Genomic DNA, 12,976 nt, shown 5'->3' with positions numbered 1-12,976 from the left:
GAGCTTACCTCAGAGGCAGAATGCTCAATGTCATTTCCAGCAGGTTTTTCGTTTTTTTTGTTTTGTTTTGTTTTTTTGTGTTTTTTTTGTTTTTTTTATAAGGACTGGCTACATATTTAGCCAATGTCATGAAAAAAGAAATGTAAGATTGGTTTATAACAGTTACACATGCTACAAAGGCACTAAGGTGTGAAAAGAGGAATGACTATTTTGGAATCTTCCTTTTCCCTTTGGAGCATTTTGACGTGGCTCCTTTATGGCCAAACTGTGAAAGAATCAAACTGATTCTAGTCCTGTCAGCCCTGTCTGATTCTCCAGTGTCCAGCCTGAGCACTGCAAGCACTCCATGCTACACACAGGCTCCCCAGGGCTGCGAGCAATAGCATTCCACTTGGAATGAAACTCTTATAAGAACCCTGAATGTGCTATCCTTGTCATTCTGGGTAGACCTCTTCCAGGCTCACAGCAAAACTCACCTGCAAGGTGACAAATGACCCATACAGTGGTTATTGCATAGCCTGTGGTTACCCACCTTGGACAATATTTTGTACTTTAGTAAGAGCTCAGTGGGCCATATTATTCTATTATTACTAACTGCAACACAATACATTTAAATAACACTTGCTATGGGCTTAAAATATATTAATTCATTTTATTCTCACAATCATTGTCTGGGGTTAAGTACAATTACTTTCCCTGCTTTACAGATGAGGAAATAAATGAGGCACAGAGAAAGCAAATTATATGAAGGCCACATACAGAATAAGTAGCAGAACTGGCATTTAAGTTCTGACATTTTGTGCCCTTTGCAGGTACTGCCTCTCAATCCATCATCCAGCTACCAGTCAAGGATGCTAAAGATTTGGTCTTAGGCCTGAAAAACGTTACCATTGATGAGGTCAGCCCAAAACGCAAGGGAGCTTTAAATGACAAGTTGGAAGAATAACAGAAGTCACAGAAAACTGCATAACTAACAAATAATGTTACTGAAAACAGAGTGCTTCTAGACTTCAGAGTAAAGCGCCCAAACTCCGGAGTTGTGAAGAGAAGGAGCGACTTAACTTGAACCTTGAAAGATGTGTAGGATTTGCCTCATAGACGAAAATGAAAAAACCACTCCAGGGGAAGGGAAAGAAAGACAGTAGGAGATCCTTACAAGGTTAATACTGAGGCTGAGGGCAAAGGAGGCTAGCAGACAGCAGTAGATTACAGAGGGCCTCAACTATCAAGCTGAGGGATGACGAGAGAGAATACAAAATACTACATTAGAGAGGTATAATGAAGATAAAGACATTCTTTTTTTAATCTCATAAATATAAATTTAGCACCAACCATTAGATGGGATGCATGCTTGATAAGTAATTCAAATGGTGAAAAGATGCAGTCCCTGCTATGAAATCCAGTGATGGGAGAGAGGCAGGGGTCTCTCCACAACTACAACTTACTGTGCCCAGTGTTAAAATAGGTGCAAGCATGGATGACACAGGAGTCTCTGGGTCGGGGGCCTTAAAGGATGGGTAACTCACAAAGGAGGAGCAAATGAGGGGCTGATCCAGAATAGGTATCTGCATGACAGCACATGGGGATCCTGAGTAGGGACTGAGAGACCAGCAGAGATTGGAACCTGTCACTGTGGAGCTCTGTGGCCTTGGGAAAGCTTTTAACTTCTCTAAATCTTACTCTGCCTCATCTATAAAATGAAGAACATAATAATACTTTTCCATGAGGGCAGCTGTGAGGATAAAAAAGGATAACACATGTTGAACTCTTAGCACAGTGCTTCATCTGTAAGAATGTGTCTATTTTTTATTTTCAGCATAATTGTGAGCCTCAGAAGAGAACTGAACAGGAGAGTAGAATGGCTACATTTGTATTTTACAAAGATCATTACAACTTCCCTGTAGAACACAGACTGGCAAAGTTCTGCTACTGCAACCCCTACTAAGGATTTCCTAAATTTGACATTTTAGTGCCTTGGGCTTAACACTAACTCCAAGTATGAAGATACTGGGATGGAATCATTTTAGACAGTACTTTGTGAACTGTACCTAATGCAATCTTCTATAATATCTGGAAACAGAGTGAGCTTGCAGTATTTTCCTCACTCCTTCCTCTACTTCTGGAGATTGCTCTCATACCTGAGCTGTTGTTTGATTTAGGTGTAATTTTGTTGCTCTTTTTATAGATATTTCCTGTTTGCACAACTAGACTATAAACTCCTTGAAGGAGGAATCTAGTACTTAGCATATTACCCTTTGCTCTTGTGAACTCTCAAAAGTATCAGTTATTTTTGACAAATACCTGATGGCAAAATACATTTAAGATTTTAATAAAGTTTAAAGAAAAAGACATTAATTTTAGGAAGCGCAGAGAGAAGTTCCAGTTGACCTTCTGGCGTTGACAAAGCAGTGCCTCTTTGAGCCTCCTTTTCCTCATCGTAAAATGGAGTCTGAAAACACAAACCTGAGTCAACTCGCTCCCAGAGGGTCCTAAGGCTTAAACGATATAATGTTTGAAAAACTATCTTTCTAACTCAAAAGCAACATTTGAGCATTTGGTGGTGAGGATGCTTGTGATCTTATTTCAGGGTATAATATTTCATTACATTGTTGGGCCTTATTTTGCAATTATTTCAAAAGCATTCTTCCTGAGTGTTCTCGGCATAATCTCTGGCACCAGCCCTGAACCCCAGAACCCAGCTAGGATTTTATCTACCGTTGCTCATGAATTTATATCATATCCATTTCCATGCCCACAGCCCACCGGGGGTGGGGGTTATGCACTTGGCTACTAGAGAACACATTATTGGATTATGGACTAGAATGATAATTAAGTGTCCCCGCCCGGGTAAGAAATAACTATTCATTTCAAATACAGCCCCCCCTTAAGAACATGTGAATTATATTTGTAATATAATATATGTGAAATAAAGGAGATGAAACCCTATGTAACATATCTCCCTTCACCTGCAAGGAGGGTAAAAACAATAAATTACTTTTCATCTCAGGGAGAGGGGGTAGAATAGCCATTAACCCTAAATGTGGTTTGAGTCTTAAAAGCCCAGTGGATTTTCACTTTCACTTTGCGGAAGACACATTTAAGTGTCAATAAAAATTTTGTCATTTAGGTCCTTAGACCTTATCACCATCATGGAAGTAGATTTCTATTTATTCATTTTGTGCTTTTGATTAAATATTGTGCCAAAAGTTTATGATATAAATCTGAAGCAGGCCCTAAAACCTTGCTTCCTTCTACCTCTCAAACTTCCTGTCTTAAAACTAGCCCAGTGTGAGAACAAGGAACAGTTCACAGGACAGCATGAAAAAAAAAAATCTTTTCTTTAAAATATATGTGTATCTTATGAGTTTCTCCAACCAGAGAAAAAAAAATCCAAAAGGTACTCAAAACAGGAACTGAAATTAATTGAATATATTGCTACTGATACTCTGCATTTATTTCTCAAGAAGGAAAACAGTGTAAGGATTTAAGGGGGTCACAAAGGCTTTGTAAAAGTAGAACCAGTACACAGTACTCTCTCTCTAAACCAAGATCAATAGCCAGACACGGCAATAACATCTTTTATTTAGGATAACCAAACTCCTGAATGGGGTTGGGTTTCCAATGGTCACTGTTCTTCAATTGTTGAAGCTTTGAAACCATTTCCCCCTGAAATAACATTACAAACAGTGCTGGTACCCAGATTGCTAAAGCAAGAGGGTGACCTAAGTGTTACAAAGTACATAACTTTTAAATTGGGGGAAATTCTTTCTACTGTTCCAATCAGAAGTGCCAGCAACATATCTCAAAAAACAAGCCCACCCAGAGCTTCCCCACCCAATCTCCTCCAGCCCCGAGCCACAGCAGTGGGCATGCAATCACTGGGCACTTGCCTCCTCCAGGGCAATGGTCCAACCTGTGGGAGCCATGGAGTTTCTACCAGCAGTCTTTGAAAGCACTGAATAAATGGATCACACATATATGCTCAATTTGTTTTCAAATGTATACTGATGCACCCATCATACATTTATTTCTCTAATAAATGTTTATGAAATTCCTATTAGCTTTCGAACATTATGTAGTTTCTTAGGTAAGGGACCCTACAAGTGCAAGTATTTTCACGTGGGAGCCTGAGAAATACATCCATATTAGAGTGGTATCTTCAAACACATTCTAGGTAATAGAACAGGTACTGGGTTAAAAGAGGAAAGAAACAGGGAAGGATGGAACCTGGTCAGCAGGAGCACAGGCCACAGTGAAAGTGGGCGCCACAGCAAGTCAACACTTGTTATTTGAAAACTGTCTCTATTATCAAGTTATCTCCTACTTTAAAACTATAGTAAGCACAATCTTTGTTTCTTTGCCAAGAAGCTAATGCGGAAAAATCCTAGCTTATCTTTTTCCTTTTCTTCTTATCTTTTCAAAGCCTAAAACAACAAATTTTTAAAAGGTTAATATTGAAAGCTGAGTTATTTACTTGAGGTTTTATAGATTCTCTTCTATAAATTATCACTTACTGTACTTTAGAAGCAATTTATACAGAATATGTAGTAGTAAAAAAAACCACAAATAACAATTCTATTAAAATGTTTTTTTGGCTTATTTTTAAACCTAGTTATGTGAATATTTGTTTTATATGTGCTCAATTTTTTTCACAAATATTTTCAGAAAAGGACCGACTTGGGCAAATACAATTGGTAAAGGACCATGGATCCAAAATCTAAAAATACTAAGAACACATGAAAAGCAGATTGTGAAAAAACAAGGATCACAATGAGAAATAAAAATACAACTCCAGGTATTAGTAATATAATATGAGGTTAGAATACCAGTATATGTATTTTACATGTAAAATAATACTATATTTATAACGGATGCTTGATAAGTGCTTATTCAATAAAAGGCTGGTACTCTGGCACTAAGACACTGAAGATAAGAGGATTAAGGATTGTACAGTCTATCTATAGTACAAGGCATTCTAAACAGAAAAGTATAGGTATCATTTTCTCAGATACATCTTTTATGAATCTATAATTAGATCAAAATATAGACCTCAAAATTTAAAATACATTCTTCTACAGATACGTAGCTACCATCAGTAATTTTTTATTATATCCCCTAAGCACACTATAGTCTAAAACAAAATAATTTATATCCCAAGCACATTCTAGCATATATAATCTAAAATTGTTTTGTTTCTTATGCTGTTAAGACTCTGATAAGTTGAGTGTTACAAAGTGCTATCAGTTTCTTTCAGAAAAAAGATTTATTACCTAGCCCACTGAAGAAACAAGATACTTCAATATACATACCAGACCAATACTTTTGAAAATGAAAATATTCAAATCAGGTAAAGATGAAGATTGATAGGTACTCTCATTAACTGAGAGGCCTTCCTAGAATGCAAAGATTTAAGAGTAGGATGCTTATCATAATAATAAAAAAGTAAGCAATCAGTAGTAGGAACTGTTAAATAAATCATCATATATCCATATGAGAGGAAAAGCAGACACTTACATCCACAGGCTAGAAAAACTGAACTTAATTAACAGAATTTACTGCAACCTAAATAGAATACAGGGAAATGCCCATGACCTCTGCATCACAGTAAGTGGGGGAAAAAAAAAAAAAGCAAAACACAAACCTCTATGCATTGTAAAAGTTTGTATTTGTAAACCTATGTACTTCATACAAAGTATATTTTACAAAAAGACTTGAAAATAATACCAAAATGTTACTGGGGCTTATCTCTGAGAAGTGAAATTAGGAATTACTTTAATATTTTTTCTTATACTTTACTGGATTTTTCTCCAATGAGCATATGTCACTTTTAAAATACATATTTAGGTGGGAGTTTCCATTGTAGCTCAGCAGTAACAAACTTGACTAGCAGCCATGAGGACATGGATTCGAGCTCTGGTCTCAGTGGGTTAAGCATCTTGAGTTACTGTGAACTGTGGTACAGGTCACAGACATGGCTCAGATCCTTTGTTGCTGTGGCTGTGGCATAGGCTGGCAGCTATAGCTCCTGTTCAACCCCTAGCCTGGAAACTTACATATATTGTGGGTGTGGCCCTAAAAGGAAAAAAAAAATTTAAAAATGCATATTTAGGAGTTCCTGCTGTGGCACAGTGGGTTAAGGATCCAGTGTTGCCACAGCTAACGCACAGGTCACAGCTGTAGCTCAGATTTAATCCCTGGTGCAGGAACTTCCAAATTGCCATGGGCATTATTTGAAATATAGTATTTGAGTGATAACTGGGTCATGCTTGCCCCTGTAGTTCCTAAAAGGTTACTGGGAGTTGCTAAATTGAAGTCCGCCTGTTTTTGAGCCAATCCTGCTTACCAATAGGAACAACTAAAAGGGCCTTCAAAATACAGGGAACCTCATTAATAGGAAATAAAATTTAAATGTGTGTCATTTTTACTCCTTTGAATGTCTTTTATTTAAATTCCCTCATAAAAGTGAGTCTGGGTCCCATCTGTTCACCAAACACAATTCCACAGAAATTATTTTGAAATAGAAGTAAAAAAGCATGTCACAGAAGCTTGGCTATGCTGCGTCAGATAGTCTTTTTCCTTAAAAGTCATAGATAGGGTACATGTCACATTGTATGGTTCTGCTTTAAGAGTTTAGAGTGGAGGCCTCAGACTTGACTCTGTTGAGAGACAGCTTGTTTACTTTAGGCCAAGTGTATTCTACCTTAACCTTGTTCCTAAAAATACCCAGAGCAGGTAGAAGAGTTCACCATATGGTGGCTGGGGACCTACTCCTTTACTATCCTGGGCTCTCTTGGTCCCATCTCTGCTCTTCCCCCCACGATGCAGAAGGGCCCAAGCCCAAGTGGCCACATGTGGAAAGGAGAGGGGAAGAACTGAGGTCCCTCTATATAACCACATAGGGAGTTAACTACCAGCCCAGGCTCCTCGCTCACTTTCCCTCAGCACAATGAACCCACAAATCAGGCTTGTTGAGACAACACCAGTTCCTCTTTCTACTTCTCCTCTTGTTCCCCCACAAAGCCACACAAAGGCTCCCTCTGCCACTGCTGACTCATGCTGTTCCATCTCTCTCTTCCCCAAGTTCCACTCTTGGTCTCAGATCAAAACATTTCCTCAGAGTCACTCAAAGCTGGACTTCCCAGTTTTCTATTCTTTTCTTTTTGTTCATTTGTTTGGCCGCACCCATAGCATGTGAAAGTTCCTGGGCCAAGGATAAAACCTGTGCCACAGCAGCAACCCAAGCTGCTGCAGTGACAATGCCAGGTCCTTAACCTGCTGTGCCACAAGAGAGCTCTTGGACTTTCCTGTTTTCTACTTGCACAACATTTCCTGAATTTGTCTCCCCTACTCAAACACATGCCAGAATAAATGTCAAAAAAATCTTGATCATCCTTTACTCAGTCCTCTTTTATACTTCTGAAATATGGTTCTTCTAAGGACTGAGGTTTCTTCCTATCTTTGCCCCATTTCTCTCCCATTCCCAAAACAGAGCAGGACCATCAGATCATAATACAGGATGGTCATTCACATTTCCAAACCTTAACATCTCTTCAATGCAATCATCAGCACATCTATGGCTCAGCCACATGTACATCACACTGGACAAGAGCAGATGAAGGCTGCCTTTTTTTGTTTGTTTCTTGTCTTTTGTCCTTTTAGGGCCACACCTGTGGCATATGGAGGTTCCCAGGCTAGGGGTCCAATTGGAACTGTAGCAGCTGGCCTACACCACAGCCACAGCAACACCAGAACCAAGCCATGTCTGCGACCTACACCACAGCTCACGGCAACGCCAGATCCTTAACCCACTGATCAAGGCCAGGCATTGAACCTCAAACCTCATGGTTCCTAGTCGGATTCGTTTCCACTGCACCACGACGGAAACTCTGAAGGCTGCTTTTAAAACACAATATCTAGGTAGTTTTCGTTGGTGCCGGGGGTATGTGGGCCTGCAGTGTTATTTAGAGCCACAAACTAGTCACCAGAGTTGCAATATCTATAGCAGACACATATTAACATACAGGCTCAAAATTTAGGTCTTCCACATTTGTTTGTTTTGTTTTGGCTTAGTTTTCTCTTTGGGCTCAGAGCCAATGAATCATTGTCTTAGCAAATGACTCTAACAGTTTCTAAAAGCTGCCCAGCCAACTAACTTAATTTAAATAATGCCACTTTACAAAGTAGTAAATAAGCATCTTATAAACACAGAGAAGGAAATACAGCTACAAAGCAAATGTTACTAAAACCCAACAATAGGGCTAAGCACTAGATAACATGTCATTCAGATTTAGAACAATAAATCAGGCTGACACAGACCTTCTCAACCTCCAAAATGCCAGTAAAGTATAATAAATGGCAACAAACAGCTAATATTGGAGAGAAATTTTATCCAAATGGAATATTCTTTTTTTCTTTTTGCTTCTTCTTTTTTTTCAGGGGCACACCTGCAGCATATGGAGGTTCCCAGGCTCGGGATTGAATCAGAGCTGCAGCTGCTGGCCTACACCACAGCCCCAGCAACACTGGATCCTTAACCCACTGAGCGAAGGCCAGGGATTGAATCCGCATCCTCATGGATACTAGCCGGGTTTATTTCCACTAAGACATGAAGGAACTCCCCAAATGGAATATTCCTGATGGAGACATTAAGGGTGTTTTCTTTGTCCCATATAGAATTCACAGCAGATATATATATTTTTCAGTTCCCAGGAATCCAAAATGTTGTGTCCTGAGAACTGACACATTCATTTTGCTTTGAGGAAAAGATTTTACCCAATCTGGCTTTGTACTCAGGTAGGATTTTTGCCCTTGATTTCTGGGTTTAAAGAGAACCTACTGAGCAATAACGTTTCCCAAATCAAAAGACTGAGATTTCCCTCAGCCTCAAACATAATTAGAACCTTAAATGGAATGCTGAATGACACCTAAAATTGTCAGAATCTCTCTTCTGCAAAATAATTTTACATTTTTCTCAGGATTGTCTATTGAATTTATAATGAACCAACCTTATTCAGATTTCCTTCATGTACGAAACACAAGGAAGAATGTGTCTTCTTGATTCTGAAAAGTCTGAATGTATTTGACTCTGGATTTCTAAGTCTGAGCAGGGAAATGTATTAATTTTTAAGGGTTGTAAGCAATGATTTTTGTTAGTATTACCTAAAACCAAGCAGAATCTGGGGAATGTACCTATCTATCTACATCAGACTAGATTATGTCTATATGTATTATGCACATATATACATACACCTTTATACATCAGACCAGATTATGAATATATATGCATCTAAGTATATATGTATATGTATATATATATGTATATCAGACTAGACTACTTGATAATAACTTTCTATTCCTGAAATTATATTACTAAAAATAATTATACCTGAAGTCATCTAGAATACTACAATTTCATGAAATGACACAGCAGGTAAATTTCTTTCCCCTACTCCTACCTTCTACGTAAAGAACAATCATGTTTCTAAAGACAGCCACCACTAGCAAGAGCAAGAAGAAATTCTTATCACCCAATTCAGCAAATAAATTGAGCATTCTTATTGAAGAGGAAAATCACGGGTGCTGTAGAACATGCTACAGATACTGTTATTAAAGGTAAAAATTAGTCATCCAAGTCATCGTCACCCTTTGCTCCCACACCTGCAATTCCCAGAATACCACCTTCCTCCTGAGTCTCACATTTCACTTAACATTACAGAGTTTAGGCACGTTCAATTTTTTGGATTTTTATTAAGTTAATCAATTCTACTCTTTTTTTTTTTGGCCACACCCAGCATCATATGCAAGTTCCCAGGCCGGGGGCTGAATCTGAGCCTCAGCTGTGACCTATACCATAGCCGCAGCAATGCCGGATCCTTAACCCGCTAGGCCAGGCCAGGGGTCAGCCACCACAGAGACAATGCAAGATTTTTAACCCAATACATCACAGCAGGAACTTCAATTCTACTCTTTTCAGTTTATAGAATAAAAGAACAAATGTTTGCGGCAAAAAAAAAAAAAAAAAAATTTTAAGCCCAAACATAACTTTATAAGGTAAAAAGTAAAAACACCTTCTCTTTACCATCTGAACCCACTTCCTTCAGGAAGCCACTGTCAACAGCTTTCAGACAAGGTATATGTGTGCCTGTAGGCAGGTTTAACTACATAAATCTCTTCTAAAAATTCCTCTTCACTTACCATATCCTGACTTTTTCCCCAAGACAAAGTGCAAAGCAGCTAACAGATACTTTTTTATCTATTGCCTTTCTCCCTTACTCTACAATGAGATTGCTAAATCAAAATTTACTGAACATCAAAAGAAGTCAAACAAAAAAACCTGTCAGCCCAACACTAAATATATCTGGTTATATTCATTTTTACAGTTGCCTTCAACCTAAAAATGGTGAGACCAAATAGGTAAACATACACTCATTAGTATATATGCACATAAATATAGATAATCTTATACAGATGTTAACATATGCAATATACACATATTGAAATGAAATTCATTTCAAAGGCAAGAGGCAAGGGAAGGTGAGTAGGTGGTGAGGCTTAATGGGTCCTGAAGAGGGAGGGACAGACACCGTGTGGAAATTTCCTGTGCTCTGGAGCCAGAGACTTGGGGTCAAATCTAACTCCACCTCTTACTGATTGTGTGGTTTGTGTAAGTTCCCTAACCCTTTGAGCTTCCTCTTCATCATCCATAAAATGGGAAAAGACTTACAGAGATTTAGAAATTAAGTGTTTAAGATGGTGTCTTGAAAATACTAAGTGCTCCAAAAGTGTCTTATTTTATTAATAACCCAGAAACTAGATCTGTTAGCCTTGGCACTCCAAAACCTCATATCACCAAATAACTGCGAACCTTGCTGTTTCATTTATCTTTGCATTCTGGTTTGTCTTCATATTTTTACATTTACCTTATTTGTACAGACACAGAGAGTGCCTTAGAAATAAATTACTGTAATCACGCTTGGTAGCTTTAATGTATTATTGAAATATGATCCTTTCCTCTTCCTTCCCCAGGGTGTCTTGCACTGGGCTAAGTAGCAAAGTCCTAGCCTCCTTCTAAGAGCAATCCTAAGTTTTACTTACAACTTGTGATAAATGCAAGCGATCTGACTACCACAAAATAACTGAAAATATCTTTCACATCTGCTGAAGACCAGCAGCTTCAATTGTCAAAAGCTGACCTTCAGAAGAGGCAGCTTTCCATCTTCTCCTTTTATTTAAACAAGGGCAGCAATGATGCAAACGCCTTTAGCATACCAATGGCCATGTCCTGGTGAAAGGATGCTCTGCAGACACCAGGGACCCCTACCAAATCCATATCTGTTCTTATCACATGTCGTTGGTCAACTGTATGTCCATCCACCCTTTACATTCATTTATGTTGAACAGGTTAGATTTCCACAGAATTCTAAACTTCTACAACAATTGGGGGGAAACTTGGCCACTATACTATTCACCCATCTCCTTTTACATGTGAAAAACAGACTCAGGAAGATGTGGCATGCCCCAGAGCATACAAATATTTAGACACCAGCTGGCATTAGAACCTCAACTCTTTAAGGTTCTTTACCACTACAAATAGGCAAGATTTTATCTGTTTTAGTAGCTCCGCCAAGTGTTTATTAAATATTTTTGGATGAAAGGAAATGTCTGTGGTTGCGAATGTGTGTGGGAGAGCCGAAATGCACCATGTGCTGGCCCTAAGGGTAATTAATCCACCTGACTGTCCACATGGGGATGAGATAAATGATGGGGATGAGATAAATGACGGGGAAAGCTGTATTCGGAATTTTTCACCATCCTACTTAAATTTATGGGGGCTGTGTAGGGAATAAATAGGACCCAGAAAGACTAGAAACCCCTACTGCTGTCTCATAATGGCCCTAGGGACATTTTAGGCCAAGTTGAAGTAAAGAAGCACGGAGATGGGAAATTTCTCCTAGGATGGTAGCAGACAAGGGAAAGATGGGTTTTTTCTTTTTCTTTTTTCTCCCCCCCGCCCCAGTATTTATTCTCCTGGAAAAGAAGACACTGTCAATTTCCTTCTCCTGCTACACAAGTGACTACATACTTGTATTCGGGCTGCCTGGTGGTTCTCGCCTCCCTCTCTCTCCCCAGGATGTTTATGGCAAGGGCGCGAGTGGGGCTGGGCCGAGAAGGGCCTGGACCTTGGGGGCCAACCCTCACCGCGCACCCCGACTGCTGCCGGCGCAGGCGAAGACTCCCTTCGGCAGCGCCTTTGTTTTCCCGACTCCAGTTACGTTTGCGGAAGTGCAGCCCGCGTCGGGCGCGCCGGGGGTGCGGGCTGTAGCCTTCCCCAGCACCCCAAAAGATGACAACCGCCTCGGGAGCCGAGGGGAGGGAGAGGGCGGCGGGCGAGCCGGGCTGGGAGCGGAGACGCCCACACCCGCCCTGGCTCCTAGCCCCTCCTCGGAAACCCCCTCCCAGACAGCAGGTGTGCGCGCCGGAGGGGGGCTCCCCGCCCGCTGGGGAAGCCAGGGTGGGGCTCCCCGCCGTCCCGCCCAGCGCGCCCCCTCCCAGCGGGCCAGGCCCCGACTCACCTGCTCCGGGCGCGGCGGCGGCGCTCAGCTTCGTGGGGTGCGGGGAGCCATCTCTCCTGGGCGCGGGGCGGAGGCTCCGGACGCCGGGGCGGCGGCTGTCGCGCCGGCTCGCACCATCTCCGGCAAGTCGCCTATTCCTCGGGGGCTGCGGCGGGGCGGGGCGCAGCGGAGGGATGCGGGCTGGTGGGGAGGCCGGGAGCAGCGAAGCGAGCGCACCGGCCGGCGAGATCTTCTCTCCTCTTCCTTCTCCGGCCCGGGCCTCCGCCGCTCGCTACCGGCTGGACCCGTTTCAGGGCTGAGCGCCGAGGACCCGCCGCCAGGTGCAGCGCTCCGCCTCCTGCGGCGGCGGCGGCGGCGGATGCGTCGGCAGCCGCTCCTCCCGGCCTCCCGCCCGCCCTGGCTGC

The 12,976-nt window shown here is 41.2% G+C and overlaps 1 protein-coding gene across 4 annotated transcripts in view; it reads right to left on the bottom strand.

Moving 5' to 3' along the window:
• The window catches only part of MFSD6 (major facilitator superfamily domain containing 6), an 86,948-nt gene extending 74,021 nt beyond the window's left edge, over positions 1-12,927 (bottom strand). Inside the window, exon 1 of one of the 4 annotated variants that reach the window (XM_021074490.1) lies at positions 12,573-12,927. The gene's annotated coding sequence lies outside the window, so the exon portion shown is untranslated. Of the gene's footprint in view, positions 1-12,027; positions 12,052-12,082; positions 12,363-12,572 lie in introns of those variants that run through there. The other 3 variants (XM_021074493.1, XM_021074492.1, XM_021074491.1) reach the window with 3 other exon arrangements.

The sequence above is a fragment of the Sus scrofa genome, chromosome 15 (assembly GCF_000003025.6).
Source record: "Sus scrofa isolate TJ Tabasco breed Duroc chromosome 15, Sscrofa11.1, whole genome shotgun sequence".
NCBI classification, from domain to species: Eukaryota; Metazoa; Chordata; class Mammalia; order Artiodactyla; family Suidae; genus Sus; species Sus scrofa.
The sequence above is the reverse complement of the archived record's forward strand: the minus strand, read 5'-3'. Positions and strand labels throughout refer to the sequence as shown.